Source organism: Salvelinus fontinalis, chromosome 16 (genome assembly GCF_029448725.1).
Source record: "Salvelinus fontinalis isolate EN_2023a chromosome 16, ASM2944872v1, whole genome shotgun sequence".
NCBI classification, from domain to species: Eukaryota; Metazoa; Chordata; class Actinopteri; order Salmoniformes; family Salmonidae; genus Salvelinus; species Salvelinus fontinalis.
The window spans coordinates 37,528,375-37,536,648 of record NC_074680.1 but is presented as its reverse complement, the minus strand read 5'-3'; the positions used below and the strand labels follow the sequence as shown (position 1 = coordinate 37,536,648).

The 8,274-nt window shown below is 39.7% G+C and overlaps 1 long non-coding RNA gene across 3 annotated transcripts; it reads right to left on the bottom strand.

Annotated features, from left to right (window-relative positions):
* Window positions 1-3,736: 3,736 nt before the first annotated feature.
* On the bottom strand, window positions 3,737-8,274 carry LOC129813125 (uncharacterized). Of its 3 annotated transcripts, XR_008753120.1 has the most exons (5): window positions 8,005-8,268; window positions 7,597-7,730; window positions 7,377-7,411; window positions 6,212-6,250; window positions 3,737-6,101 (listed from the first exon to the last, which is right to left on the bottom strand). It is a non-coding gene; the product is annotated as an uncharacterized LOC129813125 (long non-coding RNA). The 3 variants fall into 3 exon arrangements; XR_008753121.1 differs by having other exon boundaries at window positions 7,377-7,730; window positions 8,005-8,274; XR_008753119.1 differs by having other exon boundaries at window positions 6,212-7,730; window positions 8,005-8,274.

Genomic DNA, 8,274 nt, shown 5'->3' with positions numbered 1-8,274 from the left:
GTCTTTGTTGTCTACACACCTGGTTTCAATTCCCCCATTACATGTTCATTATTTAACCCTCTGGTTTCCCCCATGTTTGTGTGCGTGTTTGTTTTATTGTTAGGCTGTATCTGACGGCTGGTATTATTGTTGCCGGGTTTTGATGTTACGCCCGTTTATTTCGTGGTACCGGTATTTTTCCAGCACTATAGTATTGTGTTTGTATTGGTGTTTTCTTGAATTAAATACCTTGTCCACGCATCTCAGCTCTCCTGCGCCTGACTCCTTTCACCAGTTACCCACAGCCTTGACAGTTACACTTTATAAGATTACAATTGAGAGTCTGTGTAAGAACATAAATTCCCAATCAACATATTTTTTTGGGGCTCAGGTGTCACTGACACCAGACACCCCTCCCCCATGCTCTCCCAATTTCATTATAGATTTTTCTTCAGGAAGTACCGTACTTCATTCCATAAGTACGGATATCTGACGGTCAGTGACTCTATCGGTCTTTGTATCATGGTATGTTTATTGCAGTAAAGACTGAGGATACATCCCAAATGACACACTATTGCGCCTATATAGTGCACTACCTTTGACCAGAGCCATATAGGCCCTGGTCAAAATAGTGCACTAAAAAGGGAATAGCGTGCAGAGAGAAATCCCCCACCTAGAGAGGGAGATAATTTAAGTCAGCTGACCTATGTTTAACTATGCAGTTGTGTTTGTATGGGAATACCTTGCGTCTCTCTGCCTAGAAAAGCACCACGTCTGGGCAAGAGCCGCTGGCAGCTGCCCAAAGGGAAGAGTGCCAGTCACTAAGGAGTCACTCAGTACTGAATCAAATACTCACTGAATGGATTTCTCCCACTCTCTCTCTCCCACAAATACACACACACACATACACCCTCTATCTGTCAGAGAAAGAAATCTGGAGGAAGAACTTGGTAAACGAGGCCATCCTCTACACGTCCTTTTCATCTGTAAAGCATCCAACCTGTCCGCTGTCTGTAAGATCCATGGCACACCAATAATTACTGTACACGGGAGTCATCATTTTGGACCCTTTGGCTTTTTCCTCCTCAGTGCTGGCGTTGTCAGGTGTGACTGTGTAGCCTTGAGCTAGCAGGTCTGCCAATCAGTATCTCCCTCATTTCACCTCATTTGTTACAGCCACCTTTCATCTTTCTCTAAGTCTCACTTCTCCGTCTTCACTTTACACCGTTCCCCTTTCAGGAATACATCTAGACTTACTGGAGGGAGATTTTTATTTTTAGAGGAACTTGTGCTTTTCTGATGGACACAAACAAATTATATACTGCCTGATTTAGTTATTTATTATATGGTTGTTGTAATGATATTTTGGAGATCAACTAGCATTATACCGAAAGTTGACCTAAAGTCAATGGACGTTGGTTTGTACAGTATAGACAGTGTGTTCGGAAAGAATTCCCACTCCTTGACTTTAAACACATTTTGCTAATTTTATTCTAAAATATATTTATTTTTTAAATGTTCACTCATCAATCTACACAAAATACCCTAAAATGACAAATCAAAAACAGGTTTGTAGAAATGTTTGCAAATGTATATAAAATAATAATTGAAACATCACAATCACATAAGTATTCAGACCCTTTGCTATGAGACTTGAAATTGAGCTCAGGTGCATCCTGTTTCCATTGATCATCCTTGAGATGTTTCTACAACTTGATTGGAGTCCACCTGTGGTAAATACACTTGATTGGACATGATTTGGAAAAGCACACACCTGTCTTTATAAGGTTCCACAGTTGACAGTGTATGTCAAAGCCAAGAACCCGATGGTCACTCTGAAATAGCTCCAGAGTTCCTCTGTGGAGATGGGAGAACCTTTCAGAAGGACAACCATCTCTGCAGCACTGCACCAATCTTTTATTTATTTTACCTTTATTTAATTAGGCACATTTTTTAAATACATTTTAGAATAGGGTGTAACATAACAAAATGTTGAAAAGGTCAAGGGATCTGAATTCTTTCTGAATGCATTGTATATATGGGATTAAAGACAATATCATGCTGATCAGTGTCCCTAAAAATGAAGGTCAAGATGAGGTGAAATAAGTGTACAGAACTGAAAACATGACTTGAATGGAAATAAATTGACCACAATAATGTTCAGTTCTTTAAACAGAACCACAAATAGATGGCTGCACTAGTGGGCCTTCCTCTTTAATGGGGACCATCTAAGCAGAAGTGCATCCTATCAACAACCAGTCTCAACCCCAGCCAGTGTCTCCAGACACAGGACAGGCCTCAGCAGTGGTGTAAAGTACTTAACAAAAAATACTTTAAAGTACTACTTAATACTGTATAAGACATTTGAAATTATTAATACTTTAACTTTTGATACTTAAGTATATTCTAGCAATTACATTTCCTTTTTAAACTTAAGCATATTTAAAACCAAATACTTTAAACTTTTACTCAAGTAGTATTTTACTACGTTAAATGCACTTTTACTTGTCATTTTGTCATCAAGAACTAGTCTGAAGGGGTTTGGTAGGACCTCTCAGGCTGCTTTCACGGGCAGCCCAATTCTGATATTTTCTTCCACTAATTGGTCTTTTGACCAATCACATCAGAGCTTTTTCAGAGTTGATCTGATTGGTAAAATGACCAATTAGTGAAACAAATATCAGAATGGGCTGCCTATATAAACGCAGTCATACTCTGTTCTTAAAATATAGAACAGCATGCAAATGAATAACCACAGCTACACAGGAACAGCAGTAAATGTTCAATGCTCATTGACCTGATAAGACACTGAGCTGTCTGGCTTGACTTTCATGGCGGTTGGTTTGGTTGAAAGTGAAACAGCTGCTGTAGTTAGATGAGTCTAGGGAGTGACAGAAATATGCGGGAAGTAGTCCTGTTGACGCACGTCACAGAGCGCTCATCCCACTCAGGCCGATGAAATAAATATCACCAACCTGGACTAATGGGCAGACATAGCATAGTAAATGTAAATCCGAGAAAGTCCAATTAGTTTGATATGTTACGATTTGTATGGTATGTATACATTTGTGGATGTCCATAATCCATTTAGTATATTTAACAAATTGTAAATTCGTATATGTTACGAATTATAATTAATACAATATGTTTTTCCAAAAACCAATTCTTACATTTTTCACATTTGCAAAACGAGATGTTATGAATTTCTATTTTTTGTCGCTAACATTAGCTAAGTGGCTAAGGTTAGCTAGGCTAGGGGTAGCTAACATGCTAATTACTTGCAAAGTAGCTAAACAGTAAGTAGTTGCAAAGTTGCTAAAATGCTGATGTCGTCCATGATGAGATTCGAACATGCAATCTTTGGGTTGCTAGATGTTCACGTTATACGCCTGACCAGCCACCCTACTTTAGTTTTTGCCTTAAGTAACCGTCTGTCATATGTAACCACACCAAATGTAACTTATCACACTCATTTGAGCGTTTCAGATTTACATTCAATATGTTACATCTTGTCTATGAGACCAGGCTGATATGACTGTTGGTTGGGGATGTTTGATTGGATATGCAGTGCCACAAGGTGTTTATAGAGAGTAACTGCAACTCTTGTTAGGCTTCCAAGTCAAGTGGGCAACAGTAGGTTGTTTATTTTCATCTCTGACTTAGTAACATGTTGCATTTCATGAAGATGGAAGATTGTGTAAATATTATTAAAAAAGAAAAGCACAACTCACCAGCCATCAAGTAAAAAACAACAACATACAACCAAAGCATTCCTTTATTTTCACCTTATGCTTTAGGACAAAAATAACAACCAATGAGTTTACTGTGGACTGTACATTGTGGTCTCAAGGTTTAAATTAAACTTGTTGTATTTGAACATCAGACTGAACACAATCTATAGATTAAATACTCACCGGTTTGAAGAGACAGATTGAAACTGAACATAATGTTATCACTGTCACAACAATGAAAGCCCAATATTCTGTACATCATTCAATAGAGTTAGCATGTAATATATACATGAAACTGGATCAGATAACATGGATTTCTGCAGACTCTGCGGCAACAGTGGGGGATAAGGAGAAGTGCAGTGTTCTGGTCTATTTTCTGTAGATTACTAGTTGTCCAGTTGTCCTACACAGTAGATGGCAGTCACTCAACCAGAAAGTTCTTCTAGACGCTGGACCGCGGCAGACGGCACTTTTCTGTAGGCCTCAGCCTAACACAATAGGCATTGGCAAATTTATATATATTAAACAAACCCAGGTAGAAAACTAACATGGCAAACTCTCAAAAGTGTAAAACGTACACAATGTTACAGTGACGAATACACAATTTGATGAATTTTGGCCCATTCCTCCTGACAGAGCTGGTGTAACTGAGTCAGGTTTGTAGGCCTCCTTGCTCGCAAACAATTTTTCAGTTCTGCCCAAAAAATATCTATAGGATTGAAGTCAGGGCTTTTTGATGGCCACTCCAAGACCTTGACTTTGTTGTCTTTAAGCCATTTTGCCACAACTTTGAAAGTATGCTTGGGTTTCATTGTCCATTTGGAAGACCGATTTGCGACCAAGCTTTAACTTCCTGACTGATGTCTTGAGATGTTGCTTCAATATATCCACCTAATTTTCCTGCCTCATGATGCCATGTATTTTGTGAAATGCACCAGTCCCTCCTGCAGTAAAGCACCCCCACAACATGATGCTGCCACCCCCATGCTTCACGATTGGGATGGTGTTCTTCGGCTTGCAAGCATCCCCCCTTTTCCTCCAAACATAACAATGGTCATTATGGCCGAGCAGTTCTATTTTTGTTTCATCAGACCAGAGGACATTTCTCCAAAAAATACGATCTTTGTCCCCATGTGCAGTTGCAAACCGTAGTCTGGCATTTTTATGGCGGTTTTGGAGCAGTGGCTTCTTCCTTGCTGAGTGGCCTTTCGGGTTATGTCGATGTAGGACTCATTTTACTGTGAATATAGATACTTTTGTACCTGTTTCCTCCAGCATCTTCACAAGGTCTTTTGCTGTTGTTCTCGGATTGATTTGCACTTTTCGCACCAAAGTACGTTCATCTCTAGGAGACAGAACGTGTCTCCTTCTTGAGCGGTATGATGGCTGCGTGGTCCCATGGTGTTTATACTTGCGTACTAGTGTTTGTACAGATGAACGTGGTACCTTCAGGCATTTGGAAATTGCTCCCAAGGATGAACCAGACTTGTGGTCTACAATCTTTTTCTGAGGTCTTGGCTGATTTCTTTAGATTTTCCCATGATGTCAAGCAAAGAGGCACTGAGTTTGAAGGTAGGCCTTGAAATACATCCACAGGTACACATCCAATTGACTCAAATGATGTCAATTAGCCTATCAGAAGCTTCTAAAGCCATGACATAATTTTCTGGAATTTTCCAAGCTGTTTAAATGCACAGTCAACTTAGTGTATGTAAACTTCTGACCCACTGGAATTGTGATACAGTGAATTATAAGTGAAATAATCTGTCTGTAAACAATTGTAAACAACGTGCTTCTACACCTGCATTGCTTGCTGTTTTGGGTTTTAGGCTGGGTTTCTGTACAGCACTTTGAGATATCAGCTGATGTAAGAAGGGCTATATAAATAAATTTGATTTGGAAAAATTTCTTGTGTCATGCACAAAGTAGATGTCCTAACCGACTTGCCTAAACTATAGTTTGTTAACAAGAAATTTGTGGAGTGGTTGAAAAACGAGTTAATGACTCCAACCTAAGTGTAAGTAAACTTCCGACTTCAAATGTAGCTCAATCTCACAAATGTGTATTTTGTCCTTACCAAGGTCATTTGAAAATAATTTAAGTAAGACCTTTTTCATAATTATGTGGAGTTGATACAAAGTGGCATTTAGCATCCAATGCTCTTACTGGTATATTGACTTTTCTGAACATTTATGCTCCTCTGCGTGCATCCAGCAAGGCAAGATCCTGAGGAGTGGACACAATCACTGCTCCTGCTATTGGGATATTCTGAGTGATTGATAACTGAACATCTCCAGTTCCAGGTGGCATGTCAATAGCCAGGTACTCCAGCAGTCCCCCATCTACCAGACGATGGGTGCTACATCCTCTACCAGAAACTCCATGGACATACTGAGGACAGAAGGATGAGAGCCATGTAGAGGACAGTCAATGATTCAATGAATGATTTGGTTGCTCACCTCCCTCCCCTGTCACTTGCAATTATAGATAAATATACTCACCAAGGAATCCCAAAATTCACAAGTGGTCTCAGAGATTGTCTGAAAGCACAAATAAAGTAAACACCACACAACTTTGTAGGTACTCTTTTCAATGTGATCTCTATAATGAATGTACAAAGCTAATACATCACTGTTATTCCTCAAGCTAGACTACATGCAGAAGTCTCCTACTGTCAGTTAGTTCTGGGTTCCCCTTCCGGTTCATCAGCTTTAGAACTGAGGGACCGTAAACATCAGCATCTAAGATGCCCACTCTTTTACTCTGAGTGCAGAAAAGATACATGAAGAGCAATTGAGTGGACAATGGGTAGTACAGCAGTAGTAAAATGGAGAGAGAGATTGTCATGGTTCTGCACAACTATTTGGGCAGAAATTGGTATGTGTAACAGGGTTATATTGGTGATTCCCCTTGCCACTTTATTGTTAAGCCAATGGGTTTTTGGTTTTAGTCTTGTCTTGCCTTCACCTACTCAACATGGCATCTTATTGGCTGGTTTGCGTAGCTTGCTTACGAGGGAGGATGTTTCCGTTAGAATCGTCCCAGTAAACGAGCACCAAACCTGCGGTAAGTTGTTGGTTGCAAAGCACTGTACGTCAAAAGGGATTTTTATACTCCCAAGTGATGATTTAAATGTACAATTTATATCAATTTGTTTGTAAATGTTATTCGAAAATCACACATAAGATGCAGCGTTTTTTTGTGAATATTTGTTGTGCATTTTGTTATAGAGAATTCCAGCTAATTCTAGCTAGCAACTTACTGTGTCTGTTGGGGGGGGCGGGGGGGGGGGGTACGTATATTTTGTACAGTGCGTGAATGCAGAGTTGGATGGTGAGCCGTGCATGACGTGCAATTTTGTGCTGTTCCTATCAGGTACATTGTTAAAGATATTATATGGTATATTGTAATTGTATTATTTTGGTAACTACATGCCCAGTGAACAAGCACCAAACCAGCGTGTGTGAGTGCAGAGTTGGATGGTGAACCGTGCATTGCATGACGTGCAATTTTGTGCTGTTCCTATCAGAATAAAGCTCCATGACTGGTGCTACTGGTTGGAGTTCGTGTCGATGATCGATTGTACACAACGCAAGAAGAGTACTGTTACATATGCAACAGTTATAACAAAATGTGCAAATTAATAATGATGCATGCATTCCTTACTGGATCATTAGCTGCGAATCCAACGGCCAAATTCACTGTTGAGGGGAAGAAATGCAAAAGTAGTAGGAAAGCGAATGATTACACTATATATAAATATATAGTACATGCAGTACAAAAAGATAAGGCCAAACCACTGTCTGTTTGCAAATTGTAGCCTACACATTTGTGTAAATGTTTCATGAATGAGCAGCGCAGAGAGCCCAATAAGAACCTGCTTAACCTGAAGTGGTTGATTTCCCAACACCCCCATTCCCTGAGGCCACCACTAACTTGTTTCACTCCAGCAATGTTTTTTTTTTTGCGTGCCATGTGCTGCTTCTGTCGTTCCTGCAACGCCCTCTCAGGACCTGAGGTCTGGTAAATAGAGACACAATCATGGAATGAGCAACTGAGTTTTTTTTACATGATGTAACTTGTAATGCAACTCTTATAGTGAAGAGGTGGTAGCAAGTAGTTACACAGATAAGTTTTAAAAAAAACATGCAACATTATTGGCCTCAATGGCTTGCTATGATTACTGACTAGCTAGCTTTGTAAACAGTAAACCAGAGTTAACTTGGTAGCATGTAGCAAGCTAGCCAGCTAACATTAGTTTTAAACAATTTGAGCAATAGAGCTGGAATCTTACCCTATGAAAACGTATGACATATTTGCAGCGTAGTGGTGGATGTTGAATATCCTGTCCGTAACAATGTAGGTTTATTTAGGTTAGCGGTGGTTAACTTTAATAAATGTGAGAGTTTATTGTAGCTACAGTGAGTCATATTGTGTTATTTTCCAAGTGAATGTCGATGTTTGATGACGTTTTCATCGCGTCATGAGGAGCCTGCCTCACCTGGAAGCGAGTGTAGAAAGAGTTAAGTTTTCCGATGCTTTCCGCGTCTTTCTTTTTCCCAAC